Source organism: Equus przewalskii, chromosome 17, assembly GCF_037783145.1.
Source record: "Equus przewalskii isolate Varuska chromosome 17, EquPr2, whole genome shotgun sequence".
Lineage (NCBI taxonomy): Eukaryota > Metazoa > Chordata > Mammalia > Perissodactyla > Equidae > Equus > Equus przewalskii.
Window position 1 is genome coordinate 39,257,667 of NC_091847.1, and position 27,811 is coordinate 39,285,477.

The window sequence follows — 27,811 nt, forward strand, 5'->3', positions numbered from 1 at the left end:
AAATAGTTTTCTAAACACAGGAATCCTGCTTTACGCATGTTTTGGCTTGGAAGTCGCTTCTGTCTATTCTGCATTGCCCTTTAGCGGAGAAACCTCTTCTGTTCTAGGAAATTGATCACCATCATCATCAATATTCCCATGCGTTTCTGGATTAGGTTGTCTGGTCATCAAAGGGGAAACAGCAACCTGATTTTTATGCAAAGCCAAAGTCTCCATTTTGGTGAGGCTCACCATATTTAAGCACCCCCCCCCACCTTACCCCCTTTAAATCAATATACTGATACACTGCGTAATTAAGAATTTCCATATGTTGATTTGCATAAAATGAGGTACACCTGTATTGTATATATACTACAATTTTTCCTCTTTAACACTAACACAGGAGAAAAATATAACTCTGTGAATGGCTCCTGACTGATACTGTTTAAGACAAGAACTGCCAATTTATCCCCAGATGAGCCTCGGAGAGCTTAATTGGAGTTATTATCTACCACTAAATAATCTTTAAGGCACTCTTCCTTTCACATTTGGCAAATGTGGGCATTCCAGACTGCTCTGATGAAGCCTTTAGGTTGTTATTCCAACCAAAGTGGTCCCAGGTAATGGGGAGGGAAAAACACAGTTTATTGTCTCTTAAATAAATGTAGCTTTTGTCGAGCATTTTCTAATTTATTAAGTGCGTTCCACCTTATTTTATTCCATCTTGACAAATCTGTGAGGCAGAGATTCTATGCTTCCCTCCTTATTTCATAGATGAGGAACCGGAGGCTCAAAACAACTGAACCGCCAGGAATCACAAACAATAGGTGCCGAAGTCAGAACCGAAGTCTAGATTATGACTCCAATGTCAGTGCCTTTTTATACAACTTCCTGAGAAGAGGGAAAGCACCACTCCCAAGGCGGAGAATACTAAAATGCTTTTGTTATACCCAAACTTAACAGCACATTTCTTTTTAAGCCATCTTAACCAGACTCAACAACATTTATTGGAGGGATTACTACCTGATTACATTACGTCACCCTTCCTGAACATGGGAAATTTCTATTTCCCCCTAGAGACCAGTTCACCGTCAGAAGATTGGACTAAATCTGTATATAAAATGTTAGAGCACAAGCCATCTTGAACCAGATCCTCCCAGGATTTTAGCTACTCCTATATTCTCATAAAGAAATGAGAACCTCTGATTCTATCTCCCTACTTTCTTCCCTCAGTGGACTCCTTATCAGTTTAAAGATTGGCACCTGAGCTAACAACTGTTGCCAATCTTCTTTTTTGCTTTTTCTCCCCCTAATCCCCCTAAGTATATAGTTGTATATTTTAGTTGGGGGTCCTTCTAGTTGTGGCATGTGGGACGCCGCCTCAGCGTGGCCTGACAAGCGGTGCCATGTCCCCGCCCAAGACCCACCCTGGGCCGCCAAAGCGGCGCTCACAAACTTAACCACTCAGCCATGGGGCCGGCCCATCCTTATCAGTTTAAAGGATTCACAGCCTATCCCCTGTTGGATGAGTTTCTACAATATTGGCAGGCCATGTGCTAGACGTGCAGAGAGGTTTATATGTCCCATTGGATGATGTCTAATTTAACTGTCTGGCTAACTGTGCACAACCGTGGCTTTTACTATCCCTGGACAAGTGTCTGCCATTAGCCCACAACTGACCACGGTGGTGGCACACGTGTGTGACCACAGATCATTACACATGTAGGAACTGTGCAGGGGTATGTCATTTCATTGCTTTTCCCAACTGATTTCTAACTATGACCCAACTTATTTCATTATTCCCATGTCTTTAATAATTCTTTTCTCCCCAAAATGTTAAAAGGGAAAGGAAGAATGAATGGACCAAAGGAGAATGAATTCTATAAATGTTAAAAGATGCTCCAAAGGAGGTGAAAAGTGTTCATGAGCTGAATTATTTTTTTTTAACTTTTTTTTTTTTTTTTTTAAGATTTTATTTTTTCCTTTTTCTCCCCAAAGCCCCCCGGTACATACTTGTGTATTCTTCGTTGTGGGTTCCTCTAGTTGTGGCATGTGGGACGCTGCCTCAGTGTGGTCTGACGAGCAGTGCCATGTCCGCGCCCAGGATTCGAACCGACGAAACACTGGGCCGCCTGCAGCGGAGCGCGCGAACTTAACCACTCGGCCACGGGGCCAGCCCCCATGAGCTGAATTATTTTGAGTCTGGGTTTCCTACCTTGCCTTATGTTTTTTGGTCCTGTCTCAGTTTTTGTATTTAATTACTATACTGTTTTAAACATTTCACTTCTCACTCTGTATTCTATACTACACATACCATAATAAACACTGGCTATGATCCTAACTTAGGCTTGATTTAAAATAGAAGTACTTAAGAATCTGAGCGAGGGAAAAAAGCATACTAACACTCACAAGGCACATTCTTTCCTCACCCCTTCCTCAGCCTATTGCTCTGGGCGGTAAATTGTGCAGTACAATAACCAGTTTATTATTTGCTATTTTCTTTCTCTCTACTGAGAAAAGCTCCATTGCTAGCAATTTAAAAATAGAATCCAGTATCTGGTATGTATATTTGGCGAATGTGTTCAACATATAATAGTCATGTGGTCTATATTGCTCTCTTTTTTTCAGCTGGAATCAACAGAAATGTAATGAGTGAGCTTTTTAAACTGGATGGGATGAGCAGAAATACCCTAAGAAAAACAAAAGTGATTCTTGCTCTCCCCTCCCCCTAAAAATACAAATCACCTAACAACTAAATAAAACACTTTTTTTAAGGGAAAAGCAGATTTTTAAAAAGCATTAAAATTCATTTTTTGAACCTGGGCTCAGCTAATACTTCACATATTTAGATGCCTAGAAAATGTTCAAATTTTTTTTCTGACAGAAGATCTTAAGGATCCTCTTTTTTTTTTCTCACTCATGAATTTTTATTACTGTGTTTTTGGCCTTGTATTCTATAAAATGTACCATTTTCACTTACAGCTTAAGACAGCTTTGAAGTTCTTAGTATGACATACTGTATGTAATGTTAGCTGTTTAAAGCTGAAGATCAGTTCGTGCATAATAACATATGTAGTTTGGATTATATAAACAGTACAGGAAGAAGGGGAGACAGGGCCATTCCGTGTACAAATTTCAGATTGCTAGCTGTATGCCTGTTGAGAATGTTAAACACGGCTAACTAGGCAGTGATGAAATTACTTTTAGTGACTATGACTTCTGAAACTATAAAGACAAAAATTTTTCAACTAAAAATAACTTAAAGATGATGCCAGTAATTAACATATTTACTTTAGAGATGTTCTACTTGCTACAGAGAGAGCTTTGATAGAAAGAAAAAACTGAATTTCATTGTCTTCAAAGCCCAGTTTACGCAATTTCATCAAAAACTTGGAGAATATAACTTAGAAGAGCCAAAGAAGGAAGGTGATGTATATTTCCTCCCTTACACATTTCACCCATTATAAAGAAGTGTGAGGCAGAGAAGTGTACCAGTCTATCTCCCTAGGATTGTTTCTTTTACATCTTAATATTTCAGATTAGTTAGACTACCGTGGGGTTTTTTTCTTTGGTTTGTGTCATTTTTTTTCATCATTAATGTTGCTGACTGGCTTTTTTATCTGTTGTTGAAAGATCATGTTTTTTATCTGTTGTTGAAAGATCATGCATTTCATTTCAAGAGAAATTAAATAAAACCTTACCATATTTTTCAGCAGAGACATTTCTTTTTTTTTGATTGGCACCTGAGCTAACAACTGTTGCCAATCTTTTTTTCCCCCCTTCTTTCCCCTCAAAGCCCCCCCAGTACATAGTTGTATATTCTAGTTGTGAGTGCCTCTGGTTGTCCAATGAGACATTTCGAAGTGCAGAGATAAGTCAATAGCTTTTCTGGTTTAACAAGTTTATATTTTATTTTAAATATTCATATCCTGCTTTGTTTCAGGAAGACTTCAAGGCTGTTGATATGTTTATTGCTCAAATATCAGCACAGTAATATCAGGCCTTTGAAACTATGGATGAAAAATCCAGCAAACTTGAGTCATCTTTTATTTACATAGAAAGATTGTGTGGCATTTTGCTTCCTGTCTCTTCTCATAAGAACTTTAAATATGGATACTTATCGCCGGGTATCTTTACAGTACTGGGAAGCTCTGCACGAGGTTGAAGTTTTTATGAGGAACTTATTTAAAACACAGTTGTCTTTAAAGGCGGGTTTGCCACAGCGAGGTTAGGGGTTGCCAATAAATCCACTTACAGCAACTTCTGTATTCGCTGCTCCAGACACACCATTGGGGTGACCCGTGCACGTTCCCTCAGGCCGCACAAGGAAGCAGCAGTCCTAGCTGATCGTTCCGAGACCAAGGCTGGCCTAAAGGCCTTCGGGTGTGGAGAGGGCTGTGCCTCCCAGCCTGAATTGGCTGCCTGGGATTCCTGAGGGGTGCTGGCGAACCCAGGACTCCTGAATCTGTAGGCCCCTATCTCGGCTTTCGCTCTGCTGGGGAATAACAAAACATTTTGGGAACTCGGGAATTTAATTTACTGCTACCAACCGAAACAATAATAGCATCTTTGTGTTTCTCCCCGCTCCATACCTCCCTCTTCCCGCCGACAGAAGCAAGACATTGGCCCTCCGTCGATGTAGCACAGACAACATAGGGCAGGCCCAGAGCGGTCGGAGGAGGCTGCAGACACCAGGTCCTGAACGTCCCTAATTCGCTTTCGGGAAAGAAAGAGACACAGCAGGCGAGATGTCCTGTACAACTTCCAACTCCCTTAGCTCATTCTTGCCCCAGAAAGTGAGTGTGTTTGAGTATGTGTGTGTGTATGTAGTTAAGTGAGGGAGAGAAAATTCAAGAAACCACACAAGTCACCCTAAAGCATCCACCAAAACTTCAGCTTGGTTAATTGCTCCCATATGTCCTCCTCGGTTGTTTTCAAAAGGCAGCAAGGAGGGGAAGACGGGTCACTTCACTGATTTTTAAAGAGGTTGAAAAAAAGACTTATCACCTATCATGATCCAGTCCCGGAGGGGGCCAGGCGCAGCCTCAGGGGACTAGCCCCTTGGGGGAAGCCGGGGACGCGGCCCAGAGATGTGGGGCGGGAAGGCGCTGGGCCGGCGCCCGGCGGAAAGTTCGCGCGCCGCGCCCCGGTGGGTCCCGGGAGCCGCCGCAGCCCGGGGCGGGGAGGGGCGGCCGGGTCGGGCGCGCGAGAGGAAGGTGCCTTCGGGAACACGCGCAAGGGCGGGGATTCGTGCTGCCAATGAGGCCCCGGTGTGGGCCGAGCGAGGCGGGGGGACGGGTCGGAGCGCAGCTTTCGCTGTGGCAGCTGCCGGAGCCGCGGCCGCCTCGGGAGCGGAGGAGAGGCAGCCGCAGAGCGCCGAGCTGGCCGCGCCCCGAGGCCCGGCCCTGGGGGTGGGGAACCGCGCCGAGGAGCTGGAAACTTTCCCGGCAGGTAACTCCCGCCGCCCCGGCGCCGCTGCGGGCCTCCGTGCGTCCCGGGCAGGGCCAGCTGCAGCGGTGCAGAGGGGAGGAGAGGGTCCCCGGGACGTGGAGACAGTGATGGGGAGAGGGGAAAGGCATGTGGGAAAGTTTCTGGTTCCTCCCTCCCCCCTGCGCTGGGAGCACTCGGGAGCTTTCCGGGGATAGGCACGGACATGTTGGGCGCCCTGGGCCTTGGTCCCGGCGGCTCTGGAGAGTCGGCGCCTTCCCTTCGCCGTCCCCTTCGCGCCGGACCGAGCCGGTCCCCCGCGGAGCTGGGCTTCGGGGGCACCGGGAACGCGCGGCTGGACGCTCGAGTGTCGGGACCACCCCTCCCCAAAGTACCTCCTCGCCCCCTTTCCCGCCTCCTCTGCAGCCCTCGGGCTTGGCAAGGGCCTGGGCTGCGCCTGGTACCTGGCGCGGGGGAGGCGGGGGAGAGGCGCGCCTGGTACCGCGGGGTCCAGGGCGCCCCCGGAGTGAAGGGGAGCGCAGGTCGCGAAGTTGCCGGGTGGAATTAAGCCGGAGGGAGGGGTGCCGTATTGCCCCAGTCTGGGCTGAAAGGCTATTGCTTCGCTTCCGAGAACACTGCGATGAACATGTCCACGTTCTTGGGGGGGTGTGGGGGGGCGGTGAGCTAGGATTAGACATTGGGGGGGGCTGAGAAAGACGAGAATTGTATCAAGATTGTGAATCCCCTTGTTCGTGGAGAGTGGTCACTTCTGGGGGACTTAGGTCAGGGCGCACGTTCTTCATGGGGGACTTTGGGGTGCGGACATGCAGCTGGGGGCGTGTGAGGCTCCCGGCTTTGGTCGGGCAGCTTTCCGGAACGGCTGGCGAGGAAGGAAGCCCTAGGCATTGTGCGGCGTGTTTGCAGACAGAAACGTCTGTGGACCGGCGTTCTCAAAACTTAAGTTGACTTATTGTGTAAGTCTCCGGGAGGAAATGCGGCGGTGGCCAGGTAGAAATACGGCGCCGCGGCCAGGGGGGTCTGAGGACGCCGGGCTTGGCGACAGTCTTCCCCTCACTGACCCCTCCAGCCCAATCTTAGCAGCCCCAGATCCCCGTGCCTCGTGTGGGAGTCGTCTCGGTAGCGCTGTTCCCTCTTGTAGTCAAGTCGAGGAGGTTAGGAGGGCACGTTCATCTTGAACTTGACCCTAAGAGCAGCGCCGTCTGGGCGGGTTACAAGGTAAGGGAAGCTGAGTCTCCCGGTGGGATGGGCCTCGAACTCTGCCGCGGAAAGGAAGTGTGTGGATCAGAATGTTTGAAGAAAGGGCTTAGGACTGCTGAGGTCGCTAACTGGCAATGCCAGACTACCAGACTGCCGAAGTTAATGTGTTTGGAGGGTGTGGGGATGGGAGAGGAAAGGAGAAGGCCGGCTGGTTGGTACAAAGAGTTGGTATTTCTCTGTAGTGGAAATAAAGGGAGTCTGCATCTCTGCTTTCACCAGATCCGCTACTCTCTCTCTCTCTTTTTTTTTCCTTCCTGGGTCGTCTTTATTCCTGCCAGGCTGGCACTCCTGGGATGGGGGAGGGGAAGGAGAAGAAAGCAGTTGTGAAGCGGCTCTGGCCAGCTTGGAGGTCTCTCAGGTCTGCTACTAGGAAGATTCCTGGATTTTAACAGCTGCTTCTTGATTGCTGGGAGTGAAAGAATTTATGAGCGACTGAGACATGTTCATTATAGTGGTAGTCTGAATGTTTTTCTCATCTAAGCTACTTAAAACACTCACAAGGGGCCTTCCCTTAGAGTATGCCAGTTTTTGCTAAGTTTGTCAGCCAGAATGCTTGGTGGGTGTCAGTCAGAACTCATGGTAAATATATCCTGGTGGTGTGAAGAGGAAAAGTATGCGGGAGTAAAGGAAATATGGTATCTGACATCCTTCAGGACTTCCTCCTAGGGTTGCTCCTGTTACCTGCCAAGTGAGCTCAGTCCAGGCTTCCGGACTGTTGTGATTTGACAATAAAGGATGGGAAATAGTGTCATCGATGTTACTGGAGCAGGAAAGTCCAAAAATAAATTTAAGGTCGCTTTGCACGACCCTGTCTTTCAGCTGTGATGCCACAAACCTAACTTTTGCTGAGGCTTGGAAGCAATGGTTTTCCTGCTTGCTTGGTTTAACCACCAGAATGTCCAAATTATCATAATTTACGTCCGTCGTGAAACTAAAACATAACTGATTCGTAGTCAGCTTTTTTCTGCTTCCCATAACAGCCTGTAGGAAAAAAGAACATTTTGTCTCTTTAACCACATGCAATTTATTCGGTGCCACAGTGGGTTTTTGATACTGGGTGATGGAGGGCACAATTTTAAAGACAATGGAATTGTCTCAATTTAACTGTCCATTTTTAGGCAACAGCCCCCTCTGAGTTGCTGATTAATCTTTATCTCTCAGGGGACATTAAAACCAGCATCCCTGGGTTGGTAGAATGGTAATCCATATTGTAATGACGCCTGCCAGCATAGCTGGAGGTTAATGTTATGTCGAAGTTTCCATTAGACATTTCTAACCCCATTGTAGAGGTTTGTCTGGGTTGGGTTAAAAGTGGGCTGTGAGTCTCATAGTCAGAGAAATGGCTTTATTTTTCTCTTTCTGATGAAAAGTTTAGTTTAACTTGTAAATTACAGAAATAAAGTTTACAAAAACAAAGGGGGGAGAGAGGGAGAGATGTATGTATATTGCTGGGGAGGGATTTCTTTTAGTCCCTAGGATAGCTTTGTTTTGAACTGTCTTTAAAATGTGTATTTCAGTGGTGGAAAAACTAGAACCTCCCCCCAGCCTCCCATCAGAAGGAATGTGTTTGTGTACATGGCTTTTAAGTCTTTCTGGGCCTTGGTTTTCTCGTTGTTATCATCCCTAAAATGGGATTACCTTTCAACCCTAAAGTTCTTTGAATCTCCAAGAGTTTGAGAAATGTAGGCATGCTGGAGCCAGTGCTGTAATCTTAGAACAGTTCTTTGGTGTTTATAAAGGGCTTTACTTACATATTTTTTCCTTGAACCCTCAGTTAAATAAACTGAGGCTGGGCAAGTTAGATCAGTTTGCTCGACATCATCTGTAAATGGTGGAGTTGAACTTGAACCTAAGTCTTCTGATTCTCCCTATTCCCTCCTCCATACCTCTCTCTCTATTGATGGAGTCACCTGTGAATTGGCTTAAACTTGACAGACTAATGTTAAATGTGGCAATTTCTCACAGTATTTCATTATGAGTTATTCTGGTTTCAAAGCCCCAGGGTTAACATCTATGCTTTGATGTCAGAGATTAAAAACAGTTCAGTAATAATGCTAATAAAACTTTCTCCCCAAGAGAGTTTCAGAAATTCATATACCTCAAACTAATCATTTGTTTATTTTCAACTTCTTTTTTATTAAGTAGGCTTCAGGATCTAGTGTGATGTATAATCCGGACTAATAACCCAGACAGCGTTCTTAAGGAAATCACTTCTCAAATCTGTACGTCTGTTTTAAAATAAGAAATGAACATATCATTTGCCTTTCATCTTGGTAGCTCGCAGCTGACTTACAAAGCCTGGATAAATGTCCCTTTTTTGGTGTCATTGTACTTAGGCTGTTTCTACTGATGTCTGAATAAGTCTGATTTTGCAGCATTTTCTGTGCTAAATAGATTCTTCCCTTATGTCATCGGTTTAACGGTAAAGAAGTAGTAGGCTGCAGGTGACCCATTTTCATTCTGACTCTAAATATTTGTTCCGTGTCCTGCTTGCCTATTTAAGAGCACTGAGTGCAGCTTGACGCTCATCTGGAAGCTGGTATGGATTTTCTTTAAAAGATTCTAAAATAAAATTATGTGCTAAGCTATAGGCGCTTTTATGTCTGAGCAGCCTGTCCATCTTCAGCGTTTTAAACTTATTCTTAGAAGACTGTCTTTTCAAAATATTAAGCAGTGGGTTTAAACCTCAAAAAGAGGATGTCTCAGTCAGTACCCATTGACTGACTGTGAGGGCTGCCATTTCCACGTGTGTGAGGAGAGAGTTTCATGAAGCAGTATTTGCTAAGAAAGTTGGGAGACTTTGTTATCAGTGTACCAGAAAGGGACAAGAGCAGCAAAGCTGAGGAATGGCTTCTGGTTTTTTATTATCAGGAGAAAGGATTTTTGAATGATAGGGGAGGACTTTTGATAAAGATGGCTGTTGGGGAACATTATCTTGTGAAGAGGGAAAGCGGTTCTGGTTTGGTTCAGCTGCGTTTCTCGTGAGGGTCACCCTTGTAGCATAGATGTTGTCTTTAGGGGCTTCTGCAGGTGTGCGTGATCAAGGAGAATATGCTGAAAAGGTGAGTGCCATAGGCAAGAATGTCGAGGGCAAGAAAAGTGTTGCGGAGGGATGTCATAGTCCCTGGATTTTAGTGCCGATTTTTGCCTCTACTATGAGGGAATTTGTAAGTACAAATCTTCCAGCCACAGTTGCCTACAGATGTGAACCCAGGATGTTCAGTTGTATAGCCCAGAGCTACGATGACTCACCACCTTCCCTGCCCCACCCCAGTGCACCTAGGGTTACTTGCCTCTCATGAGCAGTGGCTTATTACCTCTGAGTGGGGGTCGGGGGTGGGGCAGACTCTAAGAAACACTTGGCTATGACCTTTTCATGCATATATACTCATGCAAAACCGGGATCCTATATTATGTGTGCTTTTGAGGAAATATGAAAGAGATTCAACATACAAGGGTGCATATAATGAATTTGCATGGTTTAGAGGACGGTATGTAACGTGCTTTTTCCCCCTGTCATTTCAGTACATTCTTTTTTGGCACTGTTTTAATGGCTGTTTAGTAAACCATTACATATATTACCATAGTTTATTTAACTGGTCCGTTTTGACATTTAGGTGTGTGGGAAATAAATATCTCTTAGGCTGTCAGACTTTGGCTCACATATGATTTACTCATTAAATCACCGGGGCCCAGCACAATGCTCAGCACATAGGGGTACCTGACTGCTGGTAGCTTCAGAACCTCACAGCATCAAAAAACTGACTCCTTGCTCTTACTTCCAATTTGGGAGGGCCCTGGAGAGAACCCGGATTGGCCTGATGCCAGCCAAAGGAGAATTACGGTTGGCAGTCCCCATTAGATCCACAAGATGGGACTGTGGGGAGACGAAGTATGCCACAAAGAAGGGGGTTATTGTTAAGGGGGGCGGGAGGGGGCTGGGTAAACAAAAAAGCTAGCTGTCTCATGAAGGATCTGCTTCCAAAAGTGGTATTGCTGGTCATAACAACATACCAGTATGCCAAAGGGTAGGAACGTTTTTAATGCTCCTGTGATGTGCGCGCCATAGTCTGGAGAGTAGTAGACTTTTCCACATTCTGTGGGGATTTGAATTGCTGCATACACAGGCATTTGTGTAACAGGGTGTTGAATTACTGCCGAAAACTCGAGAGTTGGTCATTATTCCCATGTAACCCATTATGCTCCTCTCTCTCTGCCATGCTTTATTCTAAATTACTTGGGATTAGTAACATCAATTATTAATGTTTATTGAGTGCTTGCTGACTCTGAACTAGATGTTAGAATTAAAAAAAAAAAATCTGTGGAAGTGAAACAGTGTAGTTCTTTGTTCCCCCTTTGTCCTACATACGTAGAGTGCTATAGCAGGAATGGTTTGTTGCCTGTGTCACGGCATTCCCCAACCTGGTCACCCCTCCTTGTGGCTTAAACCAACAACCGTTTATTTGATCAGGATTCAGAAATTGGAGGTGGGCTCAGCTGGATGGTGTTTCTGCCTGAGCCTAGGCTCCCTCATGCTCTGGTGGTTACATGATGCGTTGTAGGGGCCATTGCTATAATTTACCCCATTACTTGATAACACAGTTCTGCTTTTGATTAGTTTTCTATTGGCCATGTACTTCAGGGTAAGTTGGGTTTGTCCCCTGCCCCCGGGAGTAAACCTTGATTAAGCCAATCAACTTTAGTAATACCATACCTGTTGCTAGTGACTGGTTCATGAGTACATATGTGACACCTATTGGGTCCCACCATACTGAGAAGGTAAGGTCAGCAAAATAGATCAGGTTGACACTCTGAGGATCACAGAGTACAAAGATGAAAGGTGCCTAAGACCACAGTGACTTTTTTTAGCTGCTAAATTAACCAACCCTAAAACCGCTGTGACTCAGAACTTCTTGTGTGAGAAAAAATTTTTTGTTATTGTTTGAGGCAGTGATCTCCAAATTGTAGTGTGCTAGACCATTCAGTATGGGAGGGAAGGAAATATTAAAACTTTATCTAGAAAAAAAAGCTTTACTAATATTTAATAGATGAGTTGACACTGGTTGATAGATATCTGAAAGTTTCCTGTCGTTTAGGTTATATGAGGTTGCTTGAGGAAACAGTAGGCATTTTACATCTTGGTGGAATTGACAGTGGTACCCACATTCTTGCTGTCGGTGAACTCTATCCATATAAATGGATTATATTATCTAGTTTTAAGTAAACTGACTCCTACAAAATGGGCAAGTGCCTTAAAAAGATTCTTGCAAAGAAAGTTTAATGATGATGATGTAAGTATATAAGAAGAAGAAATTCCTTATGAGATTAGGAAATGACTTTTAAATCAAATTTAATAAGTTGGCACTGAAATTGTGTATGGATTTGTATTAATAAATAAAAGTAAACTTAAGAATAGTGTTTGGGGGCCAGCCCTGTGGCCGAGTTGTTAGGTCCTCATGCGCTGCTTTGGCAGCCCGGGGTTCTCTGCTTTGGATCCTGGGCACAGACCTACACACCGCTCATCAAGCCACAGTGGGGCGGCGTCCCACATAGAGGAGCCTACAGCTGGGATATACAACTATGTACTAGGGGGCTTTCGTTGAGGGGGAAGATTGGCAGCGGATATTAGCTCAGGGCCAATCTTCAAAAAAAAAAAAAAAAAAAAGGAATACCGTTTGAATCATTCCCTTTTTTAAAAAAGTTTTTAATGGATGTTTTATAATGTATGCACTACATTTGTATGCACATATAATTTGTAACTTTAGTGTTTTAATTATGTTTAAATTATATATAGCATAACATGTTGGGAGTACGTTTCGTTTTTTCTTGTTAGGGCTGCATAATCAAATTTGAGACCACAGTGTGCGCTACTTACAGTCACATATTTTTCGTTACTTGCAGCTTAAAGCACCATAGCTGATACCTGTTCCCCTTTTATTCATAGCTTTCAAGATTCTCCGTGATCTGGGTCCTAACTCTCTTTTCCAGACCCAGTTGTCCTCTCTGTGTCTCTGCAAATGCCACGGAGCTCCTGCCCATTCTGTAACTGTCACATGTTTTGTTTCAATTTTGCCTCTGAGGAAACTGTTCTCTCCTCCCCACCAACACTGAGATTTTCGTTATCCTTCAAGGCCTAGCTCAAATAAATACTGCTTTTCATTAACATTTTTCTGATTTCCCCCTTCTGCATTTAAATAATTCCTTCTATTTAATCTGCCTAGCACATTGCTTGTACGTTCGTTATAATATTTTTCTCCTTCTGCCTTTTTTTTTTTGAGGAAGATTAGCCCTGAGTTAACTACTGCCAATCCTCCTCTTTTTTGCTGAGGAAGACTGGCCCTGAGCTAATATCTGTGCCCATCTTCCTCTACTTTATACGTGGAATGCCTACCACAGCATGGATTTTGCGAAGCGCTGCCATGTCCGCACCCGCGATCTGAACTGGCAAACCCCGGGCTGCCGAGAAGCGGAACGTGTGAACTTAACCGCTGCGCCACCAGGCCAGCGCCTCCCTCTGCCTTTTATTATTAAGTTTTTCACCTGTTTGCTTTGCCTATAGGCTGTAGGCTTCTTGTTGCTTGGGATCCTGTCTTGCCTTTGTCATTTTGTAAAAATTGATTGTTTCCCCTTTTGGGGCAATGAGAGGCAAGCAGAGAACCCAAAGTTGTTAGACACTGCTCTCTGCCGGTTACCATGGGGAGGTTTTCTCTCCTCCAGCTCTTGACAACTTTAGGAGGTAGAGAGCTCCATATATAGGTAAGGGAAGTGAGGACAAGGAGTACACATGGCCAAGACAGGAAGATCCAGGATCCAAACCTGGGTCATTTTTATTTCAAAGCTGTTTTGTCTCTCCTCACACATGTTGCCTAGAGTCACACACTGTCCTCCTTTCACGTGGGAACGCTGACTTGGGTGAAAATGGGAAGCTCTGTGGGATGATGGTGCAAAAACATCGCTGGATAATCCTACGCAGTTGCAGTGAGTTCAAAGGAGAGTCTGCTCTCCTTGGGGAGTAACAGGAAAGGCCTGGAGGATGAGATGTATGAAGATCTAAGTGCCTGTGGACAGGTAGCTGTCTGCAAGTACCACCAAGCAAAATCATGGGAGATAGGCTCCATGGTAGGGTCTGGCCTGAACATCCCCATTGAGAGACAGGAGGTGATGGTCTCTTTACTGCTCAGCTGAATCAAATTATTTATGCCAATATTCTCTCCGTAGTAAGGACGATTAGGGGTTGACAAGTGGTCAGCTTTCAAGTTGAGTCACGTTAGATATATGCTGCCATGATGGAAAACAGACATCTCTCCAGGGTTTTGAGGGTCAGGTGAGAGGATGTGTATAAAAGGGTTTTGAACATTGCAAATTGCTTCCCAGATGCCAGGGAGACATCACGTTTGATTGTTTTTCCTTGTAGCAGTGACTTCTAGCTCAGATTTCTTTGTTAGCCATTTTTGTTTTCTTTAAAGTTTACTTCCAGAGAGCTTTTAAGTGTTGAGGCTCTTAAATGGAATAGGACACAATTTTTCGCTAATGAACTACAGATATTAGTTGAAAGCTTGCTGTAAAACTTTTAGTCATGGAGTAAGTAGAATTTGTGATAAAGTGAATTTGTTGGGATCTAGTTGTTCAAGTACCCAAGGACCCGTTCATAAAAATAGAATTGCTTCTGGTGCATGAAGATGGAAATCTGGGAGACTTTGAGGTGAATTACAGGAAAATCTTAAGTACCACCTGAAAACCTTCAAAAGTTTTGATTTCATGTTTTTGTTGTTGTTGTTATTACTGTAAAGCCAGTAATTTATTTTGAGGAGTCATTGAAGAGGGTTTGGGAAGCCTTTGAAATATCTCAAGGTAGTTTTGACAGTGAGAACTAGGTGTGGTTTGACAACTTTGATGAATTTAAAATTTAACTGCATTTGGGGGGAATTTTGCAGTTCCAATTTCATATTATAGAAAGAGTCCAACTTATAAATGAAAACATGTTAACTTAAAGAGTAAACATATCATTATTTATAGATGCAGAAAACGCAGGAAAAATGAGTGTCTCCTAAATTGCAAATAGAGGCAATTGTGAATTTTTTATTATTCAGGATTCTTTTTTTTTTTTAAAGATTGGCCCTAGCTAACATCTGTGGCCAGTCTTCCCTGTGTTTTTTTTTCCTCAAAGCCCCCCAGTACATAGTTGTATATCCTAGATTTAGGTCCTCCTAGTTCTGGTATGTGGGATGCGCCTCAGCATGGGTTGATGAGCGATGCTAGGTTTGCGCCCCGGATCCGGACTGGCGAAGCCACGGCCACCTAAGTGGAGCACATGAACTTAACCCCTCAGCTGGGGTGGCCTCTATTCAGCATTCTTGAAGCATGCACGTGATTTAAGAGAGCCTTAGTTCAGAGTGATTTATCTAGATAAAGCAGGAATTCTCAAAATGGGTTCCATGGAAACTGATTCACAGGAAATTGGTAAATGTTATGCAGGGAAAAAAGATTCTGTGTTCAAATAAGTGGGAAAATCTGAATTAACCAAAGTAAAACGAGTATTTCCGTTTTAACTGTAGAATTTCTGAGCACCCTTATTTCTAATGTTCATTCTGAATCTCCTTGAAGGGAAACAGTGTTTAGTATTTCCCAAATGCATTGAGGTGTAGAAACTTTTTTGCAAAGCATCTTTTGGCCAGAGAACAATGTTGGGTTGTTTTTTTGCTGAAATATTTTAAAGCAAATCTGCAGACATCATATAATGTCACCTGACAAACTTAAGTATGCATTTCTAACTAAGGACTTAAGAAAAAAAATCACCTCTTTATCACTTTTAATAAAATTAACAGTAATTTCTTTTTTTTTTTTAAAGATTTTATTTTTTCCTTTTTCTCCCCAAAGCCCCCCAGTACATAGTTGTATATTCTTCGTTGTGGGTCCTTCTAGTTGTGGCATGTGGGACGCTGCCTCAGCGTGGTTTGATGAGCAGTGCCATGTCCGTGCCCAGGATTCGAACCAACGAAACACTGGGCCGCCTGCAGCGGAGTGCACAGACTTAACCACTCGGCCATGGGGCCAGCCCCAAAATTAACAGTAATTTCTTAATGTCATCTAGTTGTCCCTCAAATGTCATTGTCACCATTTTTGTTTTGTGGAATCGGGATTCAATCAAGGTTCACATATTGCACTGTGGGTTGTTGTTATTTTTGTCTCTTGAGTCTTTTTAAATGTAGCAAAATATTATCTCAGCGCCCCTTCCCTCTTCCTCCCGATTTTTAGAAGAGAACTTGTAGGATGTCCCATACCTGAATTTGTTTCCTTGTGATGATGTTTACCTTGTCCCTTTGTCACTGTATTTCCTATAAACTAAAGGTCAGATCTAAAGGCATGTTTAGATTCAGGTTAAATATTTTTGGCAAGAATAGGTCCCAGACTCTACCTTTTTCCCCGCTATGATTTGGGAACAGGCATTTTAGTCTAGCAATTCATAAGCAGCTTTTTTTTTTTTTTGTAAAGTATAAAGAAGTAGTAGTTTAGAGTTTGTTTGGAAATTAATTTTATTGGTATATCGAGGGGGTGCAAGTTTAATTTATTCCAGTTGTGGTTGGAAATACAGTGGTATTCTGAATAGTTGGCCTGGTTAAATGGATATAAGTTTTCAGTATAACTTAAGACTATAAACCATGTGCCTCTTGGGTAAAATGGCTTTGAGTGTTAAACATTTTTGGTGGTTGAATTTTATTCAGAATGACAGGGTATCTGAGTTGGAATAGTAAAACACGATTCTATAAAGATTTATTTCTAAGCACATTAATTTAGGAATATGCATTAATTCCATCTCTGATAAATTTTAACAATATTTTTCTGATAAATGCTTATGCTAATTTGAAGTTCAGCTGTAAATCTGAGAATACCCTCAGGGTGATAATTTTATATGTACCTTGTTTTGGAAACTGAGACATGTAAATAAAAGTTCCTATCATAGCTGATTTTACTAACTTAATTTGATATTTAAGGTTTTTCCCTTTATATCCTTCCAAGTGCTTGTTGTATGTCTGGGAAAAATTAAACCTAAAGGAATTCTATGCGTCTTAATGAAGAATAGCACAGTGTATATGAAGTCCCTTTGTGTGATGAATGGTAGCTATCATAGGCAGTTCCCAGCACATTCTATATTTAATCCCTTAGCAGGCAGGAATACTGGTTTATACATTAAAATTTGCCTTAGACAGAGTAGATACTTTGTAACTACAGTAGTACACTAAAAATATACACACATACTCCTTTTTTCTCTTCCACTTTTTTTTCTTTTGAGGAAGATTAGCCCTGAGCTAACATCTGTTGCCAATCCTCCTCTTTTTGCTGAGGAAGACTGGCCCTGAGCTAACATCCATGTACCTCTTCCTCTACTTTGTATGTGGGACGCCTACCACAGCATGGCTTGCCAAGCGGTGCCCTGTCTACACCTGGGATCTGAACTGGCGAACCCCGGGCCACCGAAGCAGAACATGCGAACTTAACTGTTGTACCACCGGGCCGGCCCATTCTCTTCCGTTTTTAAAAATACAAAAATATAGGGTATAGTGAGTGAAAAAAGCGTGATCTTTGAAGCAAGGTGAACTGTGGTTTTGTGTGTGGCTTTGGGCAGTTTCCTTGACCTGTGTCTCTCTGTCTGTAAAATGGGGTAGTAATTCCTGTTTCCTAGGGTCCCTGCCAAGTCTGAAGGTGAGAACCTCTATAAAACGCTTAGTGCTGTGCTTGGCTCATAGGTGCAAAAAACAGGTCCTTTTCTCCCTTCTCCTCTTAACCATATTTTTAAATTCAACTTTCTGGATCAGTTTTTGAATGGAAGTTTTAGTTCTGAGTGTTTTTAAAATTGCTAGTTTTAAGGTACTTGTCACAAAAGTCTGATAAGACTTTGATTTCAAGATAATCTGTGTAGTTAGTGGTTGCTTATATTAAAACAATTAGATGTTTGTATAAAATGTTTTGAACAAACAAGTGGGACATTTATACAGAAGAAACCAGAGAAAAAAATGGTATTTTATTATTGGCGTGAAGATACTGCTAACAAGTCTGGTTTTAATTAAAATTAGTGTTTTGAAAATCCATTTATTTACTGCAGTGGAGAACGTGAGAAGCTCCACAGCCTTCAGTGGAGTTTTGCTTGCGTGTGGTTTAGAACAATAAACTTTATTTTATTTTGATGGAATAAGTCTGTAGTGCCACACTCAAGTCATGTGTGTGTGTTTATTTATGAACAGGGTTATTGCCAACCAGGAGAGCAGCCTTCCCTGCAGAGGAGAGGCGTTAGCGCTTCCCTAAAGGGCCTCGGTCCTCACAGTGGGGAGGGAGGAGAAGGTGCTCCTTCATGGCTTGTGCCCTCTTAAAGACTCATGTAAAAGGAGCATGAGTATATCCTAAGTTTTGAACAGGAGAAGTCGAAGAAGAGTTTGCAGGCTCCTTAAATAGACATTTATGGGCCTTGCCTTCTTGGCATTTATGGGTAAACCAAGGAGTATTCTCGTCTATCAGCTGTTTCCAAGTCTTGGGGCATTTGGCTTTGTTAATGGCTTGTGCAAGAAAAGGTCTCAGGAAGACCAGGGCTCACGCTGCTCCATGCTCATGTGGTACCTATTCTCTGAGCATGAACTTGATCCCCGAAGGGCGCTTGAGTCCAGCTGCACTTGAGCTTTCTACTCTTCTTTCCTACCATTAAGTAACAGTTTTGTTTATCCTTTCCTTTCTGAAATGTTTTGTTTAAGCGAGAGGGACCCCTTAAACTGTCCAGCTCCATATACCAAGAGTCAAGCCAGGAGGAATCAAAGAGCATGATGTCCGCCTCCCATCCTGGAAAAAGTGAGGAGGTACCATTTCTAGAGGGATGGTGGTTGAGTTCTAAGCCAATGGACTTTTTAAAGACGTTTCACCTTCGCAGGGCTTTTTGGCTTCCTTCATTAAGAGCAGTCTTAGCCAGCTCAATGAATGAAATATCCTTATGAGTTTTAGAAGTAAAAAGTTACCATGAAGGTGTTAACTGTTTGACAAATTAGAAACTGTTTTCATTTCTCAAAGGGTCGTGGAAGTCTTGGCATTAATTTTTCCAACAAATGTTTCTCGAGGGCTGTTATTGTGCCCTTCTGAGTTTGAGGTCCAGCTCTGTGTCTCAGTCAGAGGAGACAAGTGCATGCATAGTACAAATGTTAGACACATGTGCAGCAGGAGAGTAGAGGAGAAAGGAAGGGGGAGGAGGAGAGAGGGGAGGAGGAGTTGGTGGCTGGGGAAGGCTTTAGGGAGGAGCTGAAGGATGCATAGCACTTTGCCAGGTGGGGAAGAGGGTGATGGGCTTTCTATGAAGGGAGCATGATGAGCAGAAGCCGGGAGGCATGAAAATACAAGTCATGTTTGGGGTGTTGTTACTAGAACAGATGGTGCTTGGCATTTGGGTACAGTGGCAGGGAGGAAGAGCCAGATTGCAAAAGTCCCTGCATGCAGGCTAAAAAGTATGGACATGATCCTGTAAAGCAAGTGATAGCTGTTGAAGGTTTCAAAGCAGGGAGATGATGTAATCAGAGCTGTGTGTTGGAGAAAAGCTTTCGCAGCGGTGGTGTGGAGGAGATACTGGCGTGGGGGCAGATGGGTGGCAGGGCTCTCTGTTATGAGGTTTTTGAAATAGGTCAGGTGAGAGATGATGTTTGAGGCCTGAGTTAGTGGGAGGAAGAGAATTGGTGTCAGTTGAATACCTTTTATTGTGCACGTAGGTGCGTTAGCTCAGGACCTTCACAGAAAACTTCATAGAGTGCTGTTGTTGTCATCCTTATTTCGCAGAGAAGGACACCGGCTCAACGTGTCCTGGCTCAGCCAAGATTTAAACTCAGGTTGGCAGTCCTTTGCCACCATGCTTTTAGAACAGAGGGAGTGAGAACTCAAAGGATGCACATGGGAGATAATTTTTGTGGTGAGATGGAAGCTTCTTCCAGAACAGAAAAGGAATACTTGGCAGCTGACTGAAGGTACAGAGCAAGGCTGTTTCCAGGCTGGGCAGCAAGCTGTGGATGATGAACGATACAGGTAACTGAGAACTCTTGGAGGAGGAGAGGGGCAGGGTTTGGGGCCCCTCTAGGATACCCAGTTGGACATGCCCAGTAGGCAGTTGGAAATTTGGTTCTTCAAGCGGCGTCCCAGTCTCCCTGTGGAAACTCCTGTAAGTCCTCTGGGCAGGCTTGGCGTAGGGCTTCTGTAGGAGGGGATGGGTGACATAGCCCCTACCCTTGGAGCCCCTAGACCTAAACTGTATTGTATTGTGCATAGGAATCACTTGGGACCCTTTTTCTGAGTGCACGTTTCCAGTCCTTGCCCGTGGGTGGTGTTTCAGTAGGTTTGGAAATCTGCATTCATGTCAAGATCCTGGGTGAAGTGAGGCAGGTTGCAACAGGATCATACGTTTGAGAATGTTTGGCTCTGCATGGCCTAGGCTGTCTTTTAATTTCACGTCTTTCAGGGAGCTTTTGGATAGCTCCTTAAACAGTGTGACCTTGATCTCTAGTAAAAATCAGCACCTAGGAAACTTGCTTGTTTTTAGGAACTTATGGACATTCATATTTAATTTGGCCAAGGATGCTTTTTAGTTATTTGGATTAATACTCAAAAGCAGCAAGCCCTCAAAATTAAGTTTGTTTTTGCCTATTTAAGTGGATCTTTGGCAAGAGATTTCTAGTGAAATTAGATTCTGAGTATTTTTCTTGCTTATGGAAAAGAGGTTGGAAGAGGGAACCTGAGCCGTAGAGAGTGAGGAGTAATACCCTGGGGTTCTTGGTCGCCTAGGAATGGCCTAGCTTGTCACAGATTAAAAGTCACAGAATGGGGAACTCATGTACAGCATGATGACTAGAATTAACAATACTGTATTGCGTATTTGAAAGTTATTAAAAGTGTAGATTTTAAATGTTATGACTACACACATTCAAAAATGATGATTCTGTGAGAGGGCGGAGGTGTTAACTAACCTTATTGTGGTAATCATTTTGCAGTATAGATGTTTTTCACTTCATCATGTTGTATACCTTAAGCTTATACATGTTATATGTCAATAATATCTCAGTAAAGTTGGAGAAAGCCACTTAAAAGTACTCACCTCTTTGAAATCTGAGTTTTAAACCTTATCAACCAACCGGTTATTATACCATTTGCTTGGTATTAGTCACGACCCCAGCCTAGGGCCCACGCCTCTTCCTCTCTGTTGATTGTCTTTTTTTGTGTGTATTGAGATATAATTGACATGTAACATTATATTAGTTCCAGGTGTGCTACATAGCGATTTGGTATTTGTATATATTGTGACATGTTCACCAGAGTAGGTCTAATTAACATCCATCACCACACATAGTTACAAATTTTTTTTTCTTGTGATGAGAACTTTTAAGATCTACCCTCTTAGCAACTTTTCAATACACAATACAGTATTATTAACTATGGTTGCCATACTGTACATTACATCCTCCAGACTTAGTTATTTTATAACTGGAGGTTTGTACCTTTTCACTGCTGTCACCCATTTTGCCCATCCCCCACCCCCCAAGGTGTGTCTTTTTTGGTGAGTGGAGGCTTTGAAGCCAGATGGACTGGGTTCAGGTCACATCTCAGCCCCTTGGTCTCAGTGTGACCCTTGTCTGGTTACCCAGCCTTCCTGAGCTTGTTTTCTGTGACTTTGGAATGTGGGTACCTTTGAAGATTGTTGTAGGAATTGAGTTAGATATTGTCAAAACACCTAGACCTGCGTCCGGCCATCCTCCCTGAATTTCTGGAGGGAGAGGGGAGCCTGGGCACGTGCCTCATTCAGCTCACCTTAAGTACCTACTTATTGGACTGGGCAGTGTGTTTAGGGCCAACTGCACAGTGCAGTTCTTACTCTTGGGATAATTTTTGCTTCTTTGTCTCTCCTAGTTAACGAGGTTTGGGTTCATTAACTGCTTGCTGCTGACTGCTTCAATTTTCTTGTGTGTGGGAGGGAGAAGCAGCTTCCTCTTGTTTTCCCACCTTTGCTAAATGCCAGTACCACTTCCTACATTAATTACAGGGCTTCCCAGTTCCCTTTCCTGAGTGCCTGTCCTGGGGGAGGGGACAGGAGGAGTCCACCTGCTCTCTGGTTGGTTTGTTCCATCATTGAATAGACGCTAATCGAGCCCTTACTTAGTGCCAGGCTCTGTGCTAAGTGCTTGTTCTTTTTTTTTTTTTTTATTGAGTTGATGGGTTACAATCTTGTGAAATTTCAGTTGTACATTAATGTTTGTCATTGGTGTTGTAGGTGCGCCACTTCACCCTTTGTGCCCACCCCCCACTCCACCTTTCCCCTGGTAGCCACTAATCTGTTCTCTTTGTCCATATTTTTAAATTCCTCATATGAGTGGAGTCATACAGAGATTATCCTTCTCTAACTGGCTTATTTCACTTGGCATAATTCCCTCAAGGTCCATCCATGTTATTGCAAATGGAATGATTTTGTTCTACGTTGCAGCTGAGTAGTATTCCATTGTATATATATACCACATCTTCTTTATCCATTCATCTGTTGATGGACACTAAGTGCTGTTCTTAATGATCTAATTTCATTCTCTTAAAGGCCTTAAGTGGGAGCTGGCATTCCTACTACGTCCACTTTGCAGATGAGGGCCCTTTTCTGGTCCCAGGGTGCATAGCAGGGTAACAGGACCATGGTACCTACACCTACAGTGCTGCCCTTCTCTCCCACCCCTCACTCACTGATAGGGTTTCCTGGGGTGGCTTGTCTGTACAGAACTGGTCAGCTTTTAAATCATGTGGGGGGCTGGCCCAAAGGTCACTTTCAGTGAGTGGTATGGGGACTGTAGGTGCTGCAGAGTTGGGGGGTGGGGAGAGGAACTTGGGGGATCACTGCCAGTGCTCACAGGGAGAGCACGCTGGTGGAATTAAGCAGGGATATTGCAGCTGCATGAGCCTGCTTGCTCTCTTTATTTCGAATGGCTCCTGAAAGACTGCCTGGTATGCCAAGTGTCTATTTGTGGACGCTGTAGACAGGATTTGCTTGTTCATAACCTCCTTTTCTTTTCTGCCATTTTAGTCCTACATTCTAGATGCTTTTGGATGACTTCTGGGAGGGACTGCAGTGCCCTTAGATTATCCATAATAATTATGAAGATGTCCTGCCCTTCAGGGCTGCATACTGGACTTCCTCACTTAACTTTCAACATCAAAACATGTAGGTAAACAGCCTAACGGAAAGATCAATGATTCTGGAGTAGATTTGGTGTGAAATTTCAGCTCTCCCTTAATGCCCTTGGAAAAGTTTCTTAATTTTGGGACCTCAGTTTCTCTATCTATAGAATGGGAATCATTGTGCTCAGTGAGAAATAATGTTTGTCTGGGACATCTAGAGTAGAGCTTGGCACCTGATAGGTGTTCAGAGGTTTCCTTATTCATTTCGGCTCGATTCAGCAGGTATTAAATAGATTTAGTGTGCCAGACTTTGTACTAAACGCTGGCAGTTAGAAAGATTAGTGAGATGGGGTTTCTGTCCTGGAGGAACTTGAAATCTAGTGGTCAGGGCTGACACATACTCATCATGAGGAGGTTCCCGTGCCAAGACCCAGCATGTGGCAGGAGAGAGAACAGGAGCATTTCCTCTGCCCCAGGGCTTGGGAGATTCTTTCCTTCCTGAAGGAGGTGATACCTAAGCCTGCTCTTGAAGGACTGTGTAAGAATTAACCAAGCAAAGGAAAGTGGATGGGTTGCAGCCAAAGCAACAGCATGAGCAATGGGTGGAGTATGTAGAACTGTATGCAGCCAAGATTTGGCTGGAAGCGGGCAGGCCTGGGAAAGGAGCCCAGAGAGCTGGTGTCTATGAAGGGCCTGGTGGGCCTTGCTGAAGAACTTAGAAGATGTAAAATTTGCTAGGATGAAAAATCAAAATGTAAGGAAAAGGGGCCGGCTCTGTGGCTGAGTGGTTGTGTTCGTTCGCTCCGCTTCGGCGGCCCAGAGTTTCACCGGTTCGGATCCTGGGCGTGGACATGGCACCGGTTGTAGGGCCATGCTGGGATGGCATCCCACATGCCACAGCTGGAAGGACCCACAACTAAAAATATACAACTATGTACCGGGGGGCTTTGTGGAGAAAAAGGAAAAATAAAATCTTAAAAAAAGGAAAAAAATTATATAAATAATGTTTAATAGCACTGTCATACATTTTTTTAAAAAATTCTTCTCCCCAAAGCCCCCCAGTACATAATTGCATATGCTAGTTGTGAGTGCCTCTGGTTGTGCCATGTGGGACGCCTCCTCAGCATGGCCTGATGAGCGGTGCCATGTCCCCGCCCAGGATTTGAACCGGTGAAACCCTGGGCCGCCGAAGCAGAACGTACTAACTTAACCACTCGGCCACTGGGGCCGACCCCTGTCATACATTTTTGTAGTGTGCAGTCTGGCTAAATAAATTATGGTGCATCCATGCAATAGTGTATCTGCAGACGTTAAAAGAATGAGGTAGAATTATATATGCTCTTAAGGAAAAACTTGCAAGAATATTACTAAGTGAAAAAAATACATGTGCATAGAGTATCTTTGGAAGTATATATGAGAAACTACTTATGGCGATGGCCTTTGGGAGGGGTATGGAGGTCTGGGATAGACGACAGACTAGCATTTAACTGCAGACCCTTTTGTACTGTTTGGCCATTTTTCCACATACATGCATTTCTTTAAAAAAGGAAAATACTGTAAAGAAATGACTAATGTTGGACATTATCAGGTGAGCCGGAAACCAAGAGGCAGAGTTTAAAAATAACTTGTGCTACTGTACTGTAATGCTATTATGCAGAATGCTAGATTATTTCATACTCTGACAATAATACCATTCATGGGGGGTTTTAGAATTTGCCACTTTCACATACATTATTTCAGTCAGAATTAATCACTTCCATCTGTGCTCTCATAGCAATTAAAATATTTTAAGAATTATAAATGTTAAACGATGCTCTGTAAAGTTTGGAAAAGAAGAGAAAAGAGTGATATTATTTGTTTAATGCAACGTCCATGATTTTATTCCCTTTCATTCTTTGCATATACCTTTGTGAAAAATACAATTGTAACTAAAATATACATTTACTTATAGGCTCTTCTGTTTCATATGATTTCCTGTGCTTTCCCAGGTGTTGTGTAGTTGTTCTCTTTATCTTTTTGAATAGCTGCTATTTTGTGGAACACCGTCATTCCTTTACCCGTGGCCCCTGTGATTTGCTCCTGCTCAGGCGTACTCTCTATCATAGCTGGGCTGGTTTGTTGGATTGATGTCATCTCTTCCTAGACCCTTGGGGCTGGGATGGCCTCTTTGTCACCAGAGTGCAAGGCACAGGGGAAGGGCTTGGCAAGTATTTTTGAAGGAATGGATGTTCCTTTTGGGCTTTACAACAGCATTTTAAGGTAGAGATGGTAGATATGGGCAGTTATCAGCCAAGGGAAGAGATTCAGGTTAAGCTGTCCTCCCAAAGTTACACAGCAGCTGTAAGTGGCTGAACTCGACCTTGAATTCATTCTCCTAGCCCCAGCCGTCTGTCCACTGTTCTTGAAATCAGAATTTACAGTAGGTTTTGCTGGAGAAAGCAATGGTTGGGTTTCATGTAGGAGGGGCGAATGGGATTTTGACCTTTTTGAGAAATTTATTGCTCTCCTGTGTGTTCTGGTCATGAGTGAACTGGGTTCAAACCCCAGCAGCATCTTTGACAAGTCGTATGACCTTGGGCAAGTTACTTAATGTCTCTGGGCATTAGTAGTGTAGGTGGGAAGTGAGTACTCGCATACAGAGTTGGGAGAAGTAATGGGGACAACTGTTCTGGAAGGCCACCTGTCAACGTGTGTAATTTAAAAATTCCACCTCTGGTCTGGCCCCGTGGCTAAGTGGTTGAATTTGTATGCTCTGCTTTGGCGGCCTGGGGTTTCACCGGTTCGAATCCTGGACGCGGACATGGCACCGCTCATCGGACCATGCTGAGGCGGCGTCCCACAAGCCACAACTAGAAGGACCCACAACTACAGATACACAACTGTGTACTGGGGGACTTTGGGGAGAAAGGGGAAAAATAAAATCTTAAAAAAAACCCGAAAAACAAAAAGCATTCCAACTCTTTGACCCAGAATTTCCAGTTCTAGAAATTTATGCTAAGGAAATAATTGTACAAAGACATAAAGTTAATATTATATGGATATTCTTGGCCGTATGGCTTAATAGCCAAAAAAAAAAAAGGGAAAAACAAATATTTACCTCAAAAGGAGCTTGGTGAAAAACTTGGTCACCCATACAATGGAATAATAAGCAGCTGTGTACAGGGTAAGAGAGAGCTGAGTGGAGTGATGTGGGAAGATGTCTTCTATTTACTGTGAAGTTGAAAAACAGTAGGCTATAAAATAGTATGTATGCTATAATCACATTTATGCTTTTTTTCCTTCAAAGTATTTATTATGTAACTGTTTGACACATTTAAGAGTCTACTATGTGCAGGCCCTAAGCTAGGCCCCTTTAAATGGGTTTGTATATGTAGAAAAAAAGTATGGAAGATCTTTGGGTGCTGCGGTTGAACAATTCTCCCTTTAAAAAAAATTAATTTTATACTATTTTTTCATTATTTATGTATGACTTTTGTAATCCGTATTTTGGAAAACACAAAACATCTTCCTCTGTTCTTAAAAAAATATAAAAACATAGCCATTCCCTTCCTCTCCACCTCCAAATTTCAACCCTTAAATTTTCTTCTTAAATTTTTAAGAAGTTAATTACTACAGTTCTCTTCTGGTTGGTCTAAAGAGAAGACCTTGTGTTTTATCCCGAATTGCTTTTACTCCATAACAAATAGCATTTGAGTGCCTCCTGTGTGAATGAATGCGCTGAATTTGGCAGTGATACTGCAAACGTCTACAGTGTGTGTTTGACAGCATCACTCTAAATCATTGAAAGAGTGCTTAAGAAATTAAATCATTTTAGCATGAAAAACTTTTCGGGTGGTTTGGGCCAAGTTACTCAGGTGTCCTTGACATATCTAGTTTTAACTTTCCAGGGGGATTCCTATTTCTGGAATGTAGATTAAACTGTCATTGGGTCCTAACCTTTTTTATTTTATGGTTTATAGATCACAGGTAGAATTGTTGTTTTGCAATTAATGGTAGAAGCAGAGTCTCTTTTTGTGGGGAGGGGAGAGTGAGTGGATGGGGGAGGAGAGGGAAGAAAGGATATAGAGGAAGATGGTTATATATATATATAACATATATGTATACTTTTTGGTGAGGAAGATTGGCCCTTGAGCTGTTGTCTGTTGCCAGCCTTCCTCTTTTTGCTTGAGGAAGAGTGGCCCTGAGCTAACATCTCTGCCAGTCTTTCTTTCTCTATTTTGTATATGGGTGGCTGCCACAGCATGGCTTGATAAGTGGTGTAGGTCTGCACCTGGCATCTGAACCTGCGAACCCGGGCCACTGAAGTGGAACATGCTGAAGTTATATCATCTATGCCATCGGGCTGGCCCCTGTAATATATTTTAAAATTCAAACTAGATAGTCCTCATTGAGAATGAAAAAATCAATCTTGATGTTCATGTCTCCCTTTGAGGTCTTCCTACTGCAAAAAAGTTGTTTTTAATATATTTTAGATTTACAGTCATTAAAAAAAACCTTACAACTTGTAATCAACTTGATTATTTGTGGGTTTTATAATAATGTTTTACTAAATCATAAGTAGGTAGCTTTACTGCATGGGGGCTTGAGGCTATGCTTTAGATTTTTAAATTGAATTCTTGGCATCATGTATGAATTACATTGTAAAAGAACTACTATTTTGAGAAAAAATTGAGCAGATCTCTCTTTTTTTAACCAGTGATACTAAAGGTATGTTTAAGTCTACTTTTGAGTTTGCTGGAACAGATGACACGACTCTAAGAGGAAAGATGACGGGCTTGGAGCTGGACAGAGCTGAGTATGGATTTAAGTTCTGCCAGTTCCAAACTGAGTGGCCATTTACAAGGCTAATCCTGCCTTGCTGGTTGTGAAGACTGAGAGATAATGTGTGTAACACACCTGCTGCCTTATCTAGTCAAATGTTCAAGTACTGGTTCCTCCTGAGCTCTTACTGTTGAGATGG

General features: G+C 43.1%; 1 protein-coding gene across 38 annotated transcripts in view; it reads left to right on the forward strand.

Moving 5' to 3' along the window:
• The first annotated feature begins 5,129 nt into the window (after nucleotides 1–5,129).
• TANC1 (tetratricopeptide repeat, ankyrin repeat and coiled-coil containing 1) overlaps nucleotides 5,130–27,811 on the forward strand; it is a 229,150-nt gene continuing 206,468 nt past the window's right edge. For 8 of the 38 annotated variants that reach the window (XM_070579902.1, XM_070579909.1, XM_070579923.1 and 5 more), the window contains exon 1: nucleotides 5,189–5,430. The gene's annotated coding sequence lies outside the window, so the exon portion shown is untranslated. Of the gene's footprint in view, nucleotides 5,431–5,605; nucleotides 6,381–6,413; nucleotides 6,643–19,214; nucleotides 19,732–27,811 lie in introns of those variants that run through there. The other 30 variants (XM_070579901.1, XM_070579918.1, XM_070579920.1 and 27 more) reach the window with 22 other exon arrangements.